This window comes from Chiloscyllium punctatum, chromosome 20 (assembly GCF_047496795.1).
Source record: "Chiloscyllium punctatum isolate Juve2018m chromosome 20, sChiPun1.3, whole genome shotgun sequence".
In the NCBI taxonomy this organism is placed as follows: Eukaryota; Metazoa; Chordata; class Chondrichthyes; order Orectolobiformes; family Hemiscylliidae; genus Chiloscyllium; species Chiloscyllium punctatum.
This window is the reverse complement of record NC_092758.1, coordinates 64143355-64166460: the sequence shown is the minus strand read 5'-3', so window position 1 is coordinate 64166460 and position 23106 is coordinate 64143355.

The following is a 23106-nucleotide window of genomic DNA, read 5'->3' as shown; positions in this document are numbered from 1 at the left end:
TCTTTGGAGCAGTCTAAAACTAACCTGATCCCTGTTCCATAGTCTTGTATCTTCCTCTGCTTTTAAATATTCTCAACTTATCTCTCATGCTTTTTCTCTAGCAATGGAACCCATTTGTCTGACTCTTCCCATGGAAAAAACATTTTCCTAATTGTGTTTGGTTCTTTTAGTGACTATCAGAAATTGATCACCTGTTTCCACAACAACTGGAAAGAATTGTTCTTTAGTTGGTCACTCCATAATCATAATCAAAATTCATAATTTTAACTAGCTCTAATTTTAATCTCTAGTTACTGTGATCTTTCCAGTAGAAATATTGGAACTCATTTTACAGAGATGGGAAACTTCCAGGTGAGTGATTTATTCTATGTTCTAATTTGAATTTTCTGGCCTTTTTTCTTCTTCAACGGATGTTCAAACACTCATAATTTGGGGCACGATTTGTACATTGTGTAATTTATTACTTTTACTCCTATTCCATATACTCTTACCTATTTTCAAACTCAAATTTTTGAGCTTCATCCTAGTATTTTCTGGTAATATCAGTGTATTTTTATTTGTAAGCTTAAAATCATTTTCTCTTGTCCTTTTTCCATTCATTGCCTATTTTGGATCCTCAATATCTCTTTCCAAAATGTAATATCTCATACTTATTACATTTTGTGAATGAAATATTTATATTCATTCTCTTGTTTGCCAAATTCCTTTCCTTAGCATAAGCTTGCTATGTCCAAATTAATTAGATAGTAACTCTCGCCAGCTTGTGGCATAAATAAAGCTAACTGCAAATTCTAGGAAGAAATGTTTTCAAAACTTCACTGGAAGACATGAAGTGCCTATGTTGTTTGTTCTTGGATTATTTCTGATCAGTTGGCCATGAGTAGTAACATTTAGAATGTGATTGTACTCAATTGTTCAAATCTCTATTGGCGGGGCTTTTGATTTTTAATGGTGATATTTCACTTGCTGTAGGATGTCAGCCTGTAAAAGCTGCTTTGGCCAGAGAAACCAGAGTTGGAGAAACTCTAAGAATTGGGAAGACCTAGCCTTAACCTTATTGCAGTGCACACATTAACATTCCTAATGGCCAAAGAAATCCTAATTTTAGTTTGAATTCTGCTTCTTTTAGTTCAATTGAACTTTGCATTGGATTGTTGCATGTCCTCTTCTTTTGAAAGATTTGAGGAAGCATTTAAGTATTAATTCATTTTATTCCTTTTTGTGTGATGTGGGTATTGTTGGCTAGGCTGCATTTATTGCTCAGAGGGTGGTACGTGTATGGAATGAGATGCCAGAGGAAGTGGTGGAGGCTGGTACAATTGCAACATTTAAAATGCATCTGGATGGGTATATGAATAGGAAGGGTTTGGAGGGATATGGGCCAGGTGTTGGCAGGTGGGAGTAGGTTGGGTTGGGATGGATGGGTTGGACTGAAGGGTCTGTTTCCATACTGTTAATCTCTATGACTCTGACTAATAATACTTCAAAAAGTGATGAGCTACCTTCTTGAACTACTGAAGGCCATGTTGAGTAGAAATATCAACAGTACATCAACATCGGCAAGTTTCAGGATATTGATGCTGCAACAGTGAAGAAATTGTGATATAGTCCTAAGTTTAGGATTGTGTGTGTTTTGGAGAATAATTTGCAGGTGCTGGAGTGCTGATGCATTGGCTGTCTATGCCATTCTAGGTGGTAGACGTTTTGGAAGGTGCTGTTGGTGGCGTCTTAGTGATTGACAAGATGCATTGCAACAATGGTATGCTCTGTAACTGCATTGCTGGCAGAGGCAGTGAGTGTTTACGATGATTTAAATGGGGTATCAATTAAGGAGATTGGATGGAGTCGAACTTCTTGGTTGTTGGAGCTGCACTCCTCCAGCAAGTGAGATTATTCCATCTGTCTTTTCAGACTTGTGGTTTGTAAATGGTGGACAGACGATAGAGAATCGGGTGGTGAGTAATATGTTGCAAAGTTCCAAGCCTCCGAGCTCTTGTAGCCATAGTATTTATAAGTGTAGTTAGATTTTCAATCTTTCTTGACAATGGTAAGCCCCCAGGATGCCTATTGGGGGATCCAACTATCGTAATATGTTTGCGAAGTGAAATTCCTCATTGGGAACAGCCTGACATTTAGGTAATGAAAATGTTTATTTTCTGTGCCACAAATGTTACATTTTTCTGTTTCTTGTGTGAACAGATGGGTTACTGAGCAAGGTTGGGCTTCAAAGATTGATGAAACAACATTAGAAGGAAAATTGACAAATTTGAGAAGAACTGATCCAAGATGCTCAGTGAATTATTAAAGCTGAGTATTAATTCACTGTCACTAAGTTCTTACTTCTCAAGCTATGTATAATGTGCAAGTGATCTGCCCAGCTAGGGAGATGATGGATTTGTATCTGGATGCATTGCAGTTCTGGACTGAACATCTTTCTCATGTGGCTGTGGAGACCAGAGAGATTAAAAGGGATGTCAATTGATAATGCAGTGAACATATTAAAATCTTGGGTGTCTTGTCTATCCATTTACTGCAATGATCTATTTTCAATTTTCTTTTGCCATTGTTAGCTTGTCCACAGAGACCAAAATGGCTATGGCTATAAATTGAGACTCACTTATTTATCTTCACTTGGGTTCATGATAAAATTTATGAATTGTGCAACTTAGGTCCTGCTAACAGCTGCCATTTAAGTTTGTTTTATTGTACAGTTGTAAAGCTTCTTTTACAGACATTTTTATTTGGTATAGAATGTGATGTTCTAAAATAGGCTAATTACATTTTATAGTGATGAGTCACACATCAGAACTATTCATGCTCTGTTCACTTCTTCCTATCTTGATTTTCAGTGGCCATATGGCAACACTTATACAAGTATGTTTTGTCAGATTATTTTTGGTTCTCCCTTCCTTCACTTTCCGCATGCAAGATCTACTTCCTGGTGAAATTGCAACCATGCAAACACCAGATTTTCTGACTTTTCTGAGAGCAATTATTTGTCAGGTTTTGCAAACTGTTAGCAGGTTCCACTGTTAATTGGAGAAGATAGCACATCTGAGTCTGTTCCTTTTCTCATATCTACTCCTATGCTCTTTGTTAGAATTACTCCATATCAACGCTTGCAAATAGAGTGAATCCTGGAATTTCTTTTTTTTTTAATGCAGATATCCTTAGGTTAATTAGTCTGTTACATCCAACCCAATAAATTTTCATCTCCGCCCTACAGGATGTAGAATTTATGAATTGGTCAATATGACCCAGCTATTCACTATTTACATTTGCTGAATTGATGTATGATATAAACTATTTTGAATTACTCCAGATGTCCTGGTGTAGCACTGTAGCGGCATAAGCCCCCCTGACTGGGGACAATGACACAGGAGGCTGGCAGGACTCAGGCAAGTGGCAGACTTTTATACAAGTGGTTAGTGCAGGGAGAGGGCCAAAGACCTTCCACAAATTTTGGTTAGGTGGGAGAACAGTCATTTTTCTTCATGTATGGCTCTGATCAGAAGAGATCTATGATACACTTTTTTTTGGTGAAATACAACATTGTAACAATGATCACACTCCTATAATCTATATAACCAATCCTGCAAACAACTTGATGTGATGGAGCCCCAGGGTCCCATGATCTCATGGCATTTAATAGGCATTGTAATCTCCAGGCCTTGGGATCTTTCTATGTATTAATTTGCATTCCAAAATTACTGAGTCTGTCTCGGACTTCCTTATCCCTAAAAAGGACTGTTTTAAGTACTATGTGCTATCTCTATTGAATTCTGTTAATCCTCTTCTAATTTCCACTGTCCCAATTATGTACATACAAAAGATAGTTGATCTTAACTAACTGTTAAGATTTGTAATATTAATTTCCCAGTATAAACTTAGTTGTAATTTTTTAACTGAAGTTGTGAACAATCTATTTCATTCAGGACTTGCCAGGCATAATTTTCAGCGATTTAAGGAAAGCATTTTGTAAGACTAATGGAGTCTCACATGTGTGAGACTCACATAAATGGCTTTCCTCTAATGCTTCTATTATAATTTGGTTATGTGTATCTATAACGGATGTTGAAATCTATCTCCGTGATTATTCACAATATTAACTAGATTATATTTCTTAACATTCTTCAGATAATGTCAGAAGCAACTGAGTACTACAAAATAACTAGCAGGTGTTTTCATAGCTGCTTTAATTAGTTAGGCCGATTGCATGAACCAATGATTTACACCCTGATTTTATAACTGGGGCTGTTCAGCTAAATGGGACAACATCTGTTCATTTAATAAGGCTTGAATCATCCACTTATTTGTTTTTAATGAACTTGTATCTATCCTGAGATATTCTTTTATCAAACTTCTTGGATGGTAGCTTGTAGGCCTCCCACTCACCTTGGAGTAGTCCTATTTAAGTGAAGCACAATGGTACCTTTTAAATGCTGGAGCAGATTTGTTTGTTTGTTGTTAATTCTATTTATGCCTTGATTGGCCACTTTGTGTCTTTTTTAAATGTGGACTGCCCTTAAGCTTATTTCTCTTTTTCTGCATTCCTTCATTGTTGAATGGTCCTGGGCTATGTACTGGAGGAGATTTTCATGATCATTGTGGAGAGTGAGTTAGCCTCGTGGGGATAATTTTTTTTTAAGCTTCTCATCTAACCTAATAACTAATGGACACCGAAGAAATCTGCAGCTGTCTCTCTTGTGCATTTTAGGATAGTGGGCCCACTTGCTCGAATAGTTTGTGTTTCATACATGTGGTAGGTAGGTTACAGCTAAATTTCTAAGGCATTGTTTGTTTATTTTGTGACCGCATGAGGTTATTTTTTTTAAAAAGAAACTAAAATAGATCTTTTGGACTCAGACAACGAAACATTTTAAAGCTATCACTATTTGCATGATTTATATTTTATCTTAGAATCTGAGTGAGTGTGTTTTGTTTTAGTAGGTTTGATTCATTAGCCACATGATTTTATTTATTTGCTCACGTATCATTCCTGTTCTTAAGTAAATGTCAAATTGTGTGCTTCAGAGTCAGAGATCTACAGCACAGTGGGGTTGGTGGGGGGGGAGAAATATCCTTTTGGCCATTGTCAATGTCAGTCAAAAAACAACCAAGTGTTATGGATCAGACCAAGCCCCCTCCACAATATACTGTACTGAAAAGATAGCTTTGACCCTAACATTTCCTCCTTCTTAAAGGTGAGTGCTGGGCATTGCATTCTGGGTGCTATTCAACTAGTTAAACTACCGGTTATAAAGCAAAACACACTTACACTATAGTTTGATTAGAAGTTATTATTTTTTCACTTGTTCTATTTAATGTAAAGTTTTCCAATAATCAGTTTTACTCTTTATGGGATATTATTAATAAACTAAATGCAACTTCATTTAAATAGATTGTGTCACATTTAAATCTCCAGTCCAAGAGGGAAAATATCAAGTGGAAACGGAGAAGCAGGGAACGATTTTACTGCAGCACCTCACCAGCTGTTGCTGGGAAACCAAAACTAAAAATACTGGTTCTGTGGGATCTTGAATCCACCCCCCGCCCCCCGCCCCCCCCATTTAGGCTGCTTCTATTGTTCCAACATATAAAAACCCCTAGGTCTCATAAGCTGTTTACTTTTTTGGATTTAAATAGACAACTCAGTACCTCTGTCTTAAAACCTCTCCCAAACAAAAGGACAAAATACATCTCTTAAAGCCGTAGTATTATTACACCTCCTGCCTTTTTGGAAAAAAACCCATCACTACACAAAGATGACTTAATTTTTAAAGAACCTTTTTAGCCTTGTGGTATTAGTACACTATTCAAAGTTTGTGAGAAGATTTGTAGCTCAGCTGCTCGTTGTTGTGGTTCTGTTCGCCGAGCTGGGAATTTGCATTGCAGACGTTTCGTCCCCTGTCTAGGTGACATCCTCAGTGCTTGGGAGCCTCCTAGGAAGCGCTTCTGTGATGTTTCCTCCAGCATTTGTAGCGGTTTGAATCTGCTGCTTCCTGTTGTCAGTTCCAGCTGTCCGCTGCAGTGGCCAGTATATTGGGTCCAGGTCGATGTGTTTGTTGATTGAATCTGTGGATGAATGCCATGCCTCTAGGAATTCCCTGGCTGTTCTGTTTGGCTTGTCCTATAATAGTAGTGTTGTCCCAGTTGAACTCCTGTTGCTTGAATCTGTGGATGAATGCCATGCTTAGTAGCCACACACTCAGATGACAATCAATAAGCACATCGACCTGGACCATACCGTCCATTCGTCCTGGCTGAAAGATATTAAATCTTCTCTGTTTCTGATTGCACTTCAGTCTTTGGGCACTTGTATGGAGTAGGGGGAGGGTAGGTCTGAGGGCCTCCTTGTGGGTCTACTCCTGGGCCTGGCCAAACTGGCCATAAATAGGTCCAGACAGCGGGCTGTGGAGGGTGTTGTTAAGGCTGATTACCTGCCCCTCTTCTGCATTTGTGTTAGAGCCTGGGTGCCCATCAACATGCTTGAGCTGTTCAGGGAGAAATAGGCACTGCAGGGAGTGGAGTGTATTACTTCACCATTCCAATTCTATTTTTATTTAATCTCTGCCCTCCCCTTCACTGTTTGATCATACAGCATTGCCCTCCAAGAAGGCTGTGACTGTTTGTCACTGGCCACTTGCATGTTTCCTTTCTTCCTGCTGGTGGAAATTTAATAAAGATTTGTACACCTTGTGCCTTTCACACATAACATGGATGCTGGGAAAAAATAAGGTTGGAAGCTTATACTTGCCCTGCTGTGCTTTTCCAGTACCACACTGTTTGAATCTGATCTCCAGCAACTGCAGTCCTCACTTTCTGTGACAGAATCAACCAGACTGAGTTACATTCATTGGAAAATAAAGTGAGGATGATCAAAGGTGGCCCTGGCTCCCATGTCTGCAGTGGTATTTAAGTCTTTCCTTGGGTTGGTGAATTATTACGGATAATCATACGTAACTTAACCTCCATCTTCAAATTAGATTAGATTAGATTACTTACAGTGTGGAAACAGGCCCTTCGGCCCAACAAGTCCACACCGCCCCGCCGAAGCGTACCCATCCATACATCTACATCAACCCCATACCTAACACTACAGGCAATTTAGCATAGCCAATTCACCTGACCTGCACATCTTTGGACTGTGGGAGGAAACCGGAGCACCCGGAGGAAACCCACGCAGACAAGGGGAGAATGTGCAAACTCCACACAGTCAGTCGCCTGAGGCGGGAATTGAACCCGGGTCTCCGGCGCTGTGAGGCAGCAGTGCTAACCACTGTGCCACCGTGCCGCCCACAAATTCTTATACCTGCTATTGAAAAATGGTCATGTAGCCCAGCTGTAGCCTTTAGGGAAGTGAAAAGACAGCTATCTTCATCTAAGGCATTGGCCAATACAATCCCAAGTGTGATGTGGTGCTGACATGCAATGCCTCCCCATAGGGTATCTGGATAGTGTTGCTGGCCAGTGGCCCAACAGCGAGGAATGCCTGATAGCAAATACTTCCCAGATTTTGGTTGATGCCAAATGCAAATACGCACAGAGAAGGAAGGTCTGGCGGTCATGTTCGGTGTGAGAAAGTTCCACCGATACCTTTTACAGATGTAATAGTGACAGACCACAACTACCTGCTAGGGGTAAGTAAAGAGGACAAAGTCATACCACCTATAGCTTCAAGTTGAATTCAGTGGAGGGCCCTTATTCTCAGTGGGTATAATTACAAATTGGAACATTGTGCGGGAGCCAAGTGGCAAATATGGATCCCTTGAGCCACATCCCACTGTCAGATACACCATTGGTGGTGTCTCCCCTGGAAGAGTCCCAGCCTGGTTTTAAATTTTCTGGACAGCCTTTCAGTCACTGCTGACAATATTCGACTGTGGTCATACAGAGATCCTGTCCTGGCAAAACTCAAACAGCTGTAGGTGATGGGAGAATCAAAAGGGTCATCACAATCAAAATTGAAACCTTTTTGGACCTAGTGAGACCAGATCATTGTAAGGGATGGCATATTATTATGGGGAGCAAGAGTGATTGTCTCAAGTAAAGATTGCTGCCAGATACTGGCTGAATTTTACGAGGGTTATCCAGGGGTATCCAAAATGAAGATATTGGCAACAAGTTATGTTTATTGGCCAATGGTGGATGCCAATTAGCACTGCCCACCAATGCAGTTAATGTCCACAAGAAAGTCAACAATGACCAATTACCACCAGCATCTCCCCATATTCATGGGAATTGCCAGGTAAACCCTGGACTCTGTTACATGTTGACCATGCCAGTCCTTTCATGAAGTCAATATTGCTGATCATTATAGATGCCCATTCAAACTGGTTAGAAGTGCATAGAATTCATTTGGCAAACTCAGGGATGTTGATTGAAAATCTGCGAGCATCATTGTAATACACAAGCTCCTGGAAGTGTTGGTTACAGACAATGGGAAGTCGTATACCAACAGGGAATTTTGAGTATTTCTGAACGTTGAATGACATTCAGCATGTTTGGAGAGATCCGTAAAATCTATTGTCCCATGCTCTACAGAAAAAGCACGCTTAAAGAAACAGCCTACAGCCTCACTCCATACCAAACTGTCCTAGTTCCTGTTTGATTGTAGGACCATAAGGTCAGAAGTGGGATGTTTGCTAATGATTGCACAGTGTTCAGCACCACTTGTGACTCCTCAGGTACAGAAGCAGTCCATTTTCAAATGCAACAAATATCTGGATACAGGCTTGGACTGAAAATTGGTAAGTAACATCCATACCACAGAAATGCAAGGCTATGACCATCATCAATCAGAGACAACCTAATAACAACCCCTTCATATTCAATGGTGTTAGCATCACTGAATTCCCCCACTCTCAATATACTGGGGATTATCATTGACCAGAATGGACTGGACTCATCACATAAACACAGTGGGTACAAGAGCAGGACATATGCTAGGAACACTGCAGTGAGTAACACATCTTCTGATTCCACAAAGCCTGTCCATTATCTACAAGGCACAAGGCTGCAGTATGATGGAATACTCCATACTTGCCGGATAAATGCAGCCTCAACAACACTCAAGAAGCTTGACACCAGTCAGGACAAACAGCTCCTTTGATTGGCACTACATCTACAAGCATTCATTCTCCACCACTGATGTTCAGTAGGAACAGTGTATGCCATCTACAAGAAATTCACCAAAGATCCTCAGACAGCATGCTCCAAACCCACTTCCATCTAGTAAGGACAAGGGCAACAGCTTTGTAGAAATATAACCACCTTCAACTCCCCTCCAAGCCACTCAACATCTGGACGTAGAAATATATCACTGTTTCTTCTGGCAATCCTCCTCATTATCCACATTTTCCCCAAAGCCACAAATATACTAATTAGACCATCTACATTTTCATAGAATCCCAGCAGTGTGGAAATAGGCCATTTGGCCCAAAAAGTCCACACTGACCCTCCAAAGAGTAACCCACCTATTACTCCACATTTACCCCTAACTAATGCATCTAACCTACACATCCCTGAACATTATGGGCAATTTAGCATAGCCAATTCACCTACTTGCACATCTTTGGATTGTGGGGGGAAACTGGAGCATCCGAAGGAAACCCACACAGACACAGGGAGAATGTGCCACACAGACTGAGGCCAGATTGGATCAGGTCTTGGCACTGTGAAACAGCAGTGCTAATCACTGAGCTCTATGTTCTCCTCCAAGTCATTGGTTGAATGAGGGTCGCAAACAAGGGTCACAGCACTGATCTCTGCAGAACACCATTGGTTATACATCTCCAGTCAGATAAACAACTTTCCACCACTACTCTCTATCTTCTGTAATGAGTAAGGCCTGCATCCATTTTACCAGCTTATCATGGATCCCATGTGACTTCACTTTCTGACCAATTTCATTCCTTTCTTGAGACTTTGTAGTGACTGAACAATTGAGTGGCTTGCCAGGCCATTTCAAAGCGCAATTGAGTCAACCTCATTGCTGTGGGACTGGATTCACATGTAAGCCAGGGCAGGAGACGATGGCAGATTTCCTTCCCTGAAGGACATTACTGAGCCAGAGGAATTTTTCTGATAATTGGTAATAGTTTACTGGTCTTCAGTAGATTGTAAATTTAAGATAATTTTTATTGACTTCAAATTCTACCATTTGTCATGATGGGATTCAAACCTGGGTGCATAGAACATTAGCTATGTTTCTAGATTAATAGTCTAACAATAATGCCACTACGCCATCATCTTCCTTGGAGTTGGACCACTTATATATTGCTTCAAGAAACCATCCTGGATGCTTTAAATAAATATCTCTCCATCCAGGCAGTTAAGGAGTCCCTGTCAATATAGGACAAGTTATCACCCACCGAAACAACTCTGTTGTTTTTACATTTTTTCATAATCTGTTCCAGTATCTGTTTCTCTATTACCCATTGGCTATTGAGAGGTCTTGTAGTACAACTCCATCAAAGTGATTGCACCTTCCTTATTCTTAAGCTCTACCCATATGGCATCACTGGATGAGCCTCCCTCAGTATGGCTGTGATATTCTCTCTAATCTCTAACTCAAATCCCCCAGCTTTTTTCCATACCTCACTATCACACCTAAACATCTAAATCTCAGAACATTAAGCTGCCAGTCATGTTCTTCTCTCAACCACATTTCTGTAATAGCTACAACATCATAGTTATATGTACTAGTACAAGCTCTAGGTTCATCTACCTTATCTGCCATACTCCTGTTGGACCAATACACTTCAGATTTCCAGTTCCACCATGTTGAGTAACCTCTCCCTGTCTGTTCTTCCTCAGAATCTTACTGGCCTTTGACTCTAATTCCTCCTTGGTCGTTTCACCTGCTGACATACTACTCTAGTTCCCAAACCCCTACCACACTGATTTAAACCCTCACAGGATTACCACCTGTGACACGTGCCAATGAGGCTAGGAATAAGAAGTTAAATTTGTAGCTATAGTCCTGGTTTAGGAGAGAGTTTAGTTCAGATATGTTAGCCACAAATATAACTTCTTATTCCCAGTTTCACTGGCACGTGTCACAAATGGTAATCCTAAGATTATAACTCTGGAGGTCCTGCTTTTCAGCTTTCCTACCTAACTCCCTGAAATCCCTTTGCAGAACTTTATTACCCTTCCTGTGTATGCCACTCGTAACAATGTATAACACAGCCTCTGCCTGCTCGCCATCTCTTTTGAGAAAGTCTCAGAGCCACTCGGAAACATCCTTGACTCTGGCACCAGGAAGGCAACACACCATCCTGGAGTATCTTTTATGGCTTATCTTCATCCCTAACTAGAGAGTCTCCTATCACTACTGCTCTACTGTACTTTGACCCTCCTTGATGAACAAAGCTGCTATGGTACCACTGCACTGGATACTGCCTAATAGGTGATTGCCTCTAGTAGTATTCAAAACAGTGTACTTATTAGAGAGGGGTGGCAGCTACAGGGGGCGCCTGCCCTACCTGCTTGCCACTTCTAGTTGTCAGCCACCTTTTGCCTGAACTTTCGGTGTGACCACATCTCTCAAACTCCTGTCTACGATTCTTTCTGCCTCCTATGTGCTCCTCAGTGTGTCCATTCACTATTCGAACCAATCCATACACTATGACAGGGGCTGCAATTAGACACACTTCTTGCAGTTGTAGTCATCGAGGATATTGAAACAGTTTCTGACTTCCCACATTCTGCGGGAGAAACATACTATTATATGGACTGCCATTTTTACCCTCTAGCAACTATTTAATTAAAAACAAATTTTGATTTAATTGAATGGGTGGCATGATGGTTCAGTGACAATAGACAATAGATAATAGGTGCAGGAGTAGGTCATTCTGTCCTTCGAGCCTGCACCACCATTCAATATGATCATGGCTGATCATCCTTAATCGGTATCCTTAATCAGTGGTTAGCACGGTAGCCTCACAGTGCCAGAGGCTTGGGTTCAAGTCCCATCTCGGGCGACTGTCTGTGTGGAGTTTGCATGTTCTTCCTGTGTCTGCGTGGCTTTATTCCGGATGCTCTGGTTTCCTCCCACGATGGAGGAAGTGCAACAAATCTGAAGCCTCCAGGAACAGACCTCCCTCTGGATCCTCCGCTCCACGCTCGCGGCCATGAGCCGCTACCTACACTCCCTGCAGTCAGCCTTGACCCAGCTCAGGACAACACTCTCCCAGACCTGCAAAGGACCTTTGCTGTTCTTCATCCTCAGAAGAATTCATACACTGAACAAACGTTTTTTCCTAGCCATATCGAACATCAAAGAAAGTAAGTACAAAAAACTTTCATGTACTCACTCCCACACTCCGGATTCCTCGACCGTTCCTGAACCTTCTCGCCTCCTCCGGAACCGCTTGGGCACCATTGCCCATGCAGCCGCTGCAGCCACTACTGCCGCAGCGAACGGTGACATCACTTCCGCCCCCACCGCCGCATGGACAACTACTACCACCGACCATGCAGCCTCCATGATCGCCGCCCAGACAACCGCCTCCACGATCGCCAAGAAGACCATCGCCGACAGATACGCCCCCAGTGACGCCACTCACCTGCTCAAGGACCCCACCGCACGCTACGACACTCCCACATTAATCTCCGCCCCCACGTTAATCTCTGCCCTGACATTAAACTCCACTCCCATGTCAATCTCTGCCCCATGACCATCTCCGCCCCCATGACCAACTCTGCCCCCACTCCCAGGTCCTAGTTTCTAGCTCCCAGCCCTGCCGTATTTTCACCATCCCTCCAGACCTCCCCCTCTCTGAGGATGAACGATCAGTCCTTAGCAGAGACGTCACCTTCATCCCCCTACGCTCCTGGATCAATGAGTTCGACACGCGGCTAGACATCGAGCATTTCTTCCGCCGCCTTCGCCTCCGCGCCTACTTCTTCAACCAGAACTCTTGCCCACTCTCTGATGACCCCTTCTCCCGCCTCCAACACACCCCATCCACCTGGACACCCTGTGCTGGCCTCTTACCCACCCTCTATCTCTTCATATCCAACTGCCGCTGCGACATTAACCACCTCAACCTGTCCACTCCTCTCACCCACTCCAACCTCTCACCCTCAAAACGCGCAGCCCTCCACTCCCTCCACTCCAACCCAACCTCACCATCAAACCGCAGACAAGGGAGGCGCAGTGGTAGTTTGGCGCACTGATCTTTACACCGCTGAAGCTAGACGCCAACTCACGAACACCTCTTCCTACTGCCCCCTTGACCCTGACCCCACCTCCCACCACCAAACCATCATCTCCCAGACCATCCATACCCTCATCAGCTCAGGAGATCTCCCATCCACCGCCCCAACCTCATACTCCCACAACCCTGCATCGCCCGTTTCTACCTCCTGCCCAAAATCCACAAACCCGACTGCCCCGGCTGACCCATTGCCTCAGCCTACTCCTGCCCCACCGAACTCACCTCTGCATACCTCGACACTGTCCTGTCCCCCTTAGTCCAAGAATTCCCCACCTACGTTCAGGACACCACCCACACCCTCCACCTCCTCCATGATTTTTGCTTCCCCGCCCCCCAACGCCTTATCTTCACGATGTGCATCTAGTCCCTATATACTTCCATCCCCCATCACGAAGGCCTCCAAGCCCTCCCCTTCTTCCTCTCCGGCCGATCTAACCAGTACCCTTCCACTGACACCCTCCTTTGACTGACTGAACTGGTCCTCACTCTTAACAACTTCTCCTTCCAATCCTCCCACTTCCTCCAAACCAAAGGAGTAGCCATGGGCACCCGCATGGGCCCCAGCAATGCCTGCCTCTTCGTCGGATATGTGGAACAGTCCATCTTCCGCACCTACACCAGCAGCAACCCCCACCTTTTCCTCCACTACATTGATGATTGTATTAGCACTGCCTTGTGCTCTCACGAGGAGGTTGAACAGTTCATCCACTGTACTATCACCTTCCACCCTGACCTCAAATTTACCTGGACCGTCTCCGACTCCTCCCTCCACTTGCTAGACCTCTCCATTTCTATCTCGGTCGATCGACTCAACACAGACATTTCCTACAAACTGACCGACTCCCACAGCTACCTAGATTACACCTCCTGTAAAAACACCACTCCATATTCCCAATTCCTTTGCCTCCGCCGTATCTGCTCCCAGTAGGACCAATTCCACTACCGAACTACCCAAATGGCCTCCTTCTTCAAAGACTGCAATTTCCCTCCGACGTGGTTGACGATGCTCTCCACCACATCTCCTCCACTTCCCACACCTCCGCCCTTGAATCCCGCCCCTCCAATTGCCACCAGGACAGAACCCCACTGGTCCTCACCTTCCACCCCACCAACCTCTGGATACATTGTATCATCCTCTGTCATTTCCGCCACCTCCAAACAGACCCCACCATCAGGGATATATTTCCCTCCCCACCCCTATCGGCGTTCCGGAGAGACCACTCCCTCTGCGACTTCCTCATCAGGTCCACACCCCCCATCAACCCAACCTCCACTCCCTGCACCTTCCCCTGCAACCGCAAGAAGTGCAAAACTTGCGCCTACACCTCCCCCCTCACCTCCCTCCAAGGCCCCAATGGATCCTTCCATATCCGTCACAAATTCACCTGCACCTCCACACACGTCATTTACTGTATCTGCTGCACCCGATGTGGCCTCCTCTACATTGGGGAGACAGGCCGCCTACTTGCGGAACTTTCCAGGGAACACCTCTGGGACACCCGTACCAACCAACCTAACCGCCCCGTGGCTGAACACTTTAAATCCCCCTCCCACTCTGCCAAGGACATGCAGGTCCTTGGCCTCCTCCATCACCAGACCCTGACCACACGACGCCTGGAGGAAGAATGCCTCATCTTCTGCCTAGGAACCCTCCAACCACACGAGATGAATGTAGATTTCTCCAACTTCCTCATTTCCCCTCCCCCCACCTTATCTCAGTCCCAACCCCCGGATTCAGCACCGCCCTCTTGAGCTGCAATCTTCTTCCCAACCTCTCCGCCCCCACCCCCTCTTCGGCCTATCACCCTCACCCTCACCTCCTTCCACCTATCGTATTCCCAGCACCCCTCTCCCAAATTCCCTTCCCCCCAACCTTTTATCTCAGCCCGCTTGGCACACCAGCCTCATTCCTGAAGAAGGGCTTATGCCCGAAACATTGATTCTCCTGCTCCTCGGATGCTGCCTGGCCTGCTGTGATTTTCCAGCACCACATTTTTCAACTCTTTCCTCCCACAATCCAAAGATGTGCAGGTGAGGTGAATTGGCTATGTTAAATTGCCCATGGTGTTAGGCGCGTTAGTCAGGATAAATATAGGGTGGGGAATTGGTCTGGGTGGGTTACTCTTCGAATGGTTGGTGTGGACTTGTTTGGCTGAAGGGGCTGTTTCCATACTGCAGAGAGTCTATATTTTTCAAACTACAGCTAACTAGGTGGCCCTAATGTTACATTCTCTCAAAAAAATACTAAATACAGCATTTAATGTAAACTACAGTCTAGGTACTACTCTAATTCCCAGTAGTGCACCAGTTACCAGTAGCCTAAGTCCCACTACTCTTAAAGCTTATGGGTATGAAAACATTAATGCAAATTGGATGTAAGAAAATTGAAGAGCCAAAGGGCCTGTTTCCACACAGTAAGTAATCTAACTTCCAACCTAACCATTGCTTACCAATCAGGATACCTTCTGTCCAAAACATTACTTTAGATCATGTAATGTGACTAAATGCAGCTCCTATGATTCTACCCTTGTAATGGATCAGGGTCCTCCCTGTGCTTGAGTTTTTACATGCTGGTTCTACTTCCCAACTGCTGATCAAGGCAAGGCTGCTATTTGAAACAAGAAATTGTGGTGACTGCAGCAACTTCTCTCTGAAACTTCCTTGGTCACATCTCACTGGCGCCCTCTGTTGGATGCTCTTCCTCCTGTTGAGCACCAGTTCATCTGCGATCCTCTTTTCAATTTTGGTGACTGAGCCAACTTCTCGAAGAGTCCTCCTTGCTCACTTTTTTCTGGTCCTCTCTGTTCTAGAAAGCACATCAAAACAGAATATGCACACAATGCCTAGATAACTAGTTCTTGTAATGCTTCATTGAGAGAGAAATATTAGTGACAGTATTGGGGTTAACATGCTTCAGATAGTGCCACAGACTCTTGTGTTCACCTGAAGTAGCGAATGTGACTTTATCCTAATGTGTTATTAGAGAATCAGGTTACAGACCAACAGGTTCATCTGAAATCAAAACTTTCAGAGGGCTGCTCCTTAGTCAGGTGAAGATGGTCATCTGTTGAACTGAAACCTGGTGTCATATGACTTCTGACTTTGTTCACCACAGTCCAACACCAGCATGTCCATATCATTATTAGGGAATCAGCACGTCTGCCAGCTGAAGTAGCTTTGAACTCATTGACATCACCTACTGAAGTTGTGTCTCACTGTAATGCATTGAGAAGGAAATATCAGAGTCAGCAAACTGTAAGCAATCCTTGTAACCCTTTTCTGCTATTTATGTGTAACCACCTTTTGTTGTTGGAACATGTTGAAGAACAGTTACTAATGAGAAACCTAAAGCAATCAGTAATGAACTAATTGTGAATACAAAAGTTGAATCCAGGAATATTACTGACATGGAATAAGGACTGTCAACAGAGCAACAGTTGGTCCTTGACCATTTCTAATGCAACTGGGGATTTGAACACATGGAAGGCCTAAAGATGAAGTGAGAAATTATTATTCCGCTGGCATCAAGTTATGACAACATGAAGGGAAATTGAGATCAAGTATGACTGTGTATACATGGAATGAAGCCAGTGGTTTACACTGTGTTAAGAAATCCTTTGTCCACCTACTCCTCATTCCCAAGAGGCCTTGTACCCCAAAGATTCTTTTTTTTTCCAGAGAGGATCTATTTGACTGCTCTAGTTGCCTTGCCTTCTTGTTGCTGCCCACTGTGGAGGTCTCAGCACAAAGGCTCAAGTTCCTCTGCATGGCACCCTCCCTCACTATCACCAACTGTTGCTGGAGATTCCATTACACAAGAGAAGACATTTTCTATGCAAAGGGAGGGAACATTTGGTGTCATGTCATTGAGATCATGTGAAAGTACACAGTAGCATTAGCATTGACAGATCAGTGGTTGTCTTACTAAGGAATGGTGCACATCACTTTCAAGAGGGAATATGAAAGTTATATGCGATAGTGTGGTAAATGTTGCCAATTAGTTTTTATTTTGAATATTAAAAGCTGTAGTTATTGAATTAACATAACCAGGGTATAGGAGCGAAATTTTTGAATTTGTGCAACTTTGGAATTCATTTTTAATGGCTGCAGTTTTGAATATTTCAAATTACTATTTTGAAGAGCTGTGCTAAATAAATGGGTGTATTCAAGGATGAGAGCAAGAGACTTTCAAGCTCTCAGTCCTAAGTTGTGTGACTCAAACAGGGAAATGTATATAAAGTATAAGCTAAGCTGATATTGATGAATGGCAAAGCTGACTATAAGGGCTGTATGACATTCTGCTTTTTTTTAGGGTATACATAGAAAATGAAAGAAGACAATTTGAAGATTAGATTGGACAGAGAATAAAGAAGGTTAAAATGCAGCAAGAACATAAATCACCGGCTTCTATCTCTGGCTAAGACAGATGACCCGCAACTTTGTAGATGGTACTGATAAGATTAATATTGGGAAGTGCTGTCAGCACTACCCTAAACCCATACCATATCCAAATCTGTATAGATTTATTGGTAAAGCAGTTTAGAATCTTTAAGAAGTCAGACCTAACATCTGGTCCTTCTCAAATCCTTTGTAATAATGCTTATCATATCAATTGTTACAACGAGATCTTGGTGAGGTTCATCAATTTATTACAGATCCAGACAGGACACAATAAATTGTCGTCTTTCCAGGTGTGGAGGCTGCCCTTCTTTAATCACCCAGCCCTTTGGTTGGTTATAATCAAGGTAATTTACAAAGGATCCCTTCCATTCTCCATAACATTTGTTACTTCGAGATAAAATGAATTTCTATTTTAAAGGACCTAATTGAACTAGGCCTTTTTTGAGACATCCAATATAACCTGTAACTTATTGTTAAAATGCAATAACGATAATTTCTTAACTATTGGATATTCTTCTAGTTAGATGAGGAAGTGGTTGTCCTCAACTACACTGGATGAAGCAGGTCCTGTTAGTTTTTCACATTAAAAAGGATGGTGGCAGCAACCTTTGGCATATGTAACAGCCCACAGTGTGTTGTTATGCTTGTACAACAACCTTAGCATTTTATGTGGATCTGAGGGAATCTGCTGATTCATATTCTTTTCCTCACTATGGTCTCATTTCCTGAACCTTGCAGAATGATTGTGTATTTTCTACAAATTGAGGTTCTGCATCCAAACTCTGCTCGCAGCACATCAGGCAATTTTCTTCCCACTGCTGCACTGTACCTTGGTGTAATGCATTGAGAAGGAAGTATCAGAGTCAGTAATCTGTGAGGGGTCCTTGCTTACCTCTCTTCTGCTATTCATGTGTCACCACCTTATGTTGTTGGAATATGTTGAAGAACAGTTACTAGCAAGAAAGCTAAAACAATGACATTCCAGAACAGGGAACCCAAACTATTTATTGGTAAATGTATTTTTGGGAACCATGTCTAAATTGCCTAATTCTACTTTGGTAGAATTGCTCGATTTCACCCCTACCTCAGGCCAGCTTTAACTGAAACTTTCAATGATGTTCAGTACCTCCAGACTCAACCATTCAAGGCACCTCCCACCTTCTACCCATCATCATAGAAACAAAGGAAACAGGAACAGAAAAAAGACCATACAGATCCCTCGAGTCTGCAGTGCTATTCAACATAATCATGGCTGATCTTCTGCTTTAATTTCAAATTTCCCCTCTTCTCCATATACCTTTATTCTCTGAGAGAAAAATCTGTCAATTTCACTGTTAAATACCTTCAACAATGGAGCATCCATCAGACTACAGCATTCAAACAATTCACAATCTTTCTAATTGAAAAAAGATTTTACTCATCACAATCTTAAATCATTGACCCTTCATCCTAACGTCTATGTTCTAAATCCTCCAGCATTCCATATTTATTGAGTCAAACTCTTTCAACATTTTGGAGGTGTCAATGAGACCACATTGTGTTTTTAGAAACTCCAGAGAGTATAGGCTGCATTTATTTAGTTCCTAGATACTATAGGCAATTTAACAATGCCAATCCACCCTAATCTGTGCATCTTTGGACTGTGGGATGAAACTGGAGCTAACGCAGAAACAGGGAGAATGTGCAGATTTGTTTCACATGTCGGTGCAACATCAAGGGCTGAAGGGCTTATACTGCACTGTAATTTTCTATATTCTATGTTCTCACAAGACAATCATTTCATTCCAAAATTCCAAGAACTAATTAAATGAACATTCCCTGTTCTGTTTCCTGTGCATACATCTTTTGGGGAAGGAAATCTACTGGCCTTCTCTGGTCCGATACATATGTTACTCCAGAGTCACTGTAATATGGCTGACTCTCAACTGTCCTCTGAAATTGCCTAGCAAGTCAATCCATTCAATGGTGAATAGGGATGTGCAACAAATGCCAATGTAGCCAGTGATGCCTATATCCCTTGAAAGAGTTGTAAAAAAAAACTTAAAATAGTAATTTATCTTTATTCTCTACTTCCTGTCCATTGACTTATTCTTCACCCATGCTAATATATTTCCCTCAATTCTGTGAGTCTTATTTTGCCCAATAACTTTTAAAGTTGCACTTTATCAAATACCTTTGAAAAACTCTGTTTATAAAATCTACTGCACCCTCTTCACCTATTATGCCTGCTACAGTGTCATAAAACTCTAATTTTGTCAAACACTATTTTCCATTCATAAAACCATGATCATTCTATACCTTTCCAGGTACATCATTAAGATATCCTTGAAGATAGACTCCAGCGTTTTCCTGGAATCTGATGATAGTCTAATAGGCCTTGTTAGGGATGCCCATATTTGAGAGACATAAGATGGCTGGCAGCTAGGTTGTCCTTCTCGTCTTGCACAAAATGGCAGGCAAGTGGTTAAATAGAATGAAAAGCCTGCTCCAGCATTTAAGTGAGACACAATAGGAATTTTGAAAAGGGGTCACTCTGAGGCAAAAAGGAGCTTTGCACAAACAGCTGCAAGGAGATTTGTTAGAGACAGTTTGATAAAAAGCGTCCAAGGATAGATATTTTGAAGATTTGAAACAAACATTGAAGGGGAAAGTAAACTCCTGCAATATCAAACACAGACGAACTAATGGGATTATGGTTCATAAAGATCTGGAGGATCAAACAAGTAAACAAGTTCATTAAGCTACGACAATAATTCATTCTAGTCTCATCAATGAAAGGACGCTGTCCCTTTAGGTGAAAAGGACAATAAACCTCAGTCCAGAAGACAGCAAATGGTCAACTAAGCTTATTGTGCAGCTGTGAAAACAGCAGATAATGACATTTTGCAGCAATTTGTTGTTCCTTTGAAATTATTCAATATTAAGAAATAGGTTTTAGTTAAAGATTCTTCAGGTAATCAAAGAGACAGATTTCAATGTAATTCTAAATATACATTTATAACTAAATACAAAAGCATTAAGGGAAAAGATTTAAATATAGATGTGAGAGTCAATTAGTTTTGGGAAGCTTTATCATTAAATGAATGCCTGGTATACCCCGTAAGAAACATATTGCTTGCAACTCATTAGTTAGCGTGCTAACAGCAGGGATAGATATGAAACTTTACATATAACTAACCTTATAATAGAAATTAATATTATGAATCTTATAGTAATTAAAAATCAACTTTTTAAAATATAATTAGGACAGTGGGAAATATAAGAGGAGTGACAGAATTTGATAGAGGTAGCAAATGAATATAACAAACACCAGAATCCAAACAGTCCTTGGATTTAAGTAAGCCTTGGACATATCAGAAGAAGTATAGCCAGTAACTTTGGAATGTGAATTAATAGGATGCACAGAAAGATCTCAAGGCCTGGTAATTACAATGTCTATTAAACATCATGAGATCATGGGAAATTAGAGCTGTCCATCATTGATTAGTTGTTTCACAGGTTTGGATGTATAGACTAAAGGGAAGGGTACAGTGACTGTGTTGTATCTGATTACTGTAACACAAATTGTATAAAAATAGTGTACCCCACAGTGAAAATCAGAGCGTCATTGAGAACCCTTCTGATCTGAGCTAAAGAGCACAACTACGTCCTCACAAGGCCAGATTCAACAGGAGTCTGTGGCTCTCTCCCAGCATGATCCATTGACTGCTTAAATAAAACCAGCCACATACCTGAATTCTGCCTGCCTCCTGAGTCTTTGTCCTTGGTGAGAGGTTTCGCTCCTACAGGTCTGTAGTTCATTTTACTTTTCTCTCTCTCTTTCAGTCTGTCTTCTTTTTCTTGAGGAGCAATTTGCTAACTTTCAACTTGCAGGAACTTTTCTAGACTCTTGGGAATTTTGGGAAATTCAGTACATCTGCGAGCTCTGCAGGCACTTTTAATATGGGATGGAATTTATTAGCTACTGGTCACTTAGTTTCTCCAATATATCTTTTCCCCTGATAAGAGTCATGGACTTGAATTAATTACAATAAATGGGTCCCTGGTTACCCTCTATTTCTGATATGAAATTTGACTCTTTTAAAATAAAGACGAACATTTGTTCAACATTTTTACCCTTTCTTCAATTCCTGTGATAATTTCTCCTGGCTTTACCTCAAAGGAACCAACATTACAATCTATTCTCTCCATTTGTATATTGGAGTGTATTGTCAGATCTAGTTTGCTGCTTTTTAAATAAACATTTTCCTCCCACTTTTTGCTACTTTCTAAAATTCTACCAATCCTCACACTTCTTCCTATTCTTCACATTATCAACCTCTTCTTTTAGTTTGATACTATCCTCAATTTCCCAAATAAGCCATGGAAAGTTTTAAATGACATAGCTGCTGGACTGGGTCTGTGGAAGGTGAGGAGGGAGGCAAAATAAAATAAAAACTTATTTGACTTCATTCTCACCCATTCACCTGTTGCAGATGCATCAGATCCTGACAGTACTGATAGGAATGATCACTGCAAAGTCCTTGTGGTGATGAAGGTGGGTCTCCACATTGAGGTGACTCTCCATTGCATTGTGAGGCATAACCATTGTGCCAAGTGGAATATACTTGAAACAGATTTGGCACTCAAAACAGGGCATCTATGAGGAGTTGTGGACCATCAGCAGCATCAGATTCATACTCTGCCCTATGGCTTGGCACATCCTCTACTTTACCATTACCATCAAATCAGGAGACCAACCCTAGTTCAGTGATGAGTACAGGAGGACATGGCAGGAGCAGCATCAGACATACCTAAAAAATGGGGTGACAACCCGGTGAAGCAACAGCAGATGACTGCTTGTATGACAAACAGAAACAGCATGTGATAGATGGAGCTAAGCCTCTGAACCAACAGATCAGATCAAAGGTATGCAGTTCTGCCACATGACAACTAAGAGAAGGAAGACACGCTACAAATATCCCCATACTCGATGGGGGAATCCAGCATATCAGTGTAAAACCAAAACTGAGACATTTTCAAGCATCTTCTGCCAGAAATGCCAAGTGGATGAATCATTTGTACCTTCTCCTGAGGTCTCCAGCATCACAGATGTCAGTCTTCAACTAATTTAATTCATTCCACATAATTATCAAAAACACGTTGAAGGTTCCAGATACTTCAAAGGTTATGCACCAAGAAAACACTCCAGCAGTGGTACTGAAGTTTTTTTTATTATCCACTCATGGATTGTGGATGTTGTAAGTTAGCTAGTATTTATTGCCTGACCTAGCTGCTCATGGAAAGCTGCTTTCTTGAACTGTTACAATCCACATGCTGTAGGTTAACCTACAATACCCTTAGGGAGGGAATTCTTGGATTTTGATCCTGCAACAATGAAGGAACAATGATATATTTCCAGATCAGGTTGGTAAATGGCTTGGAGGGGAACTTGCAGGTGAACATGTTCCCATGTGACACATGCCCTTTCCCTTCTAGA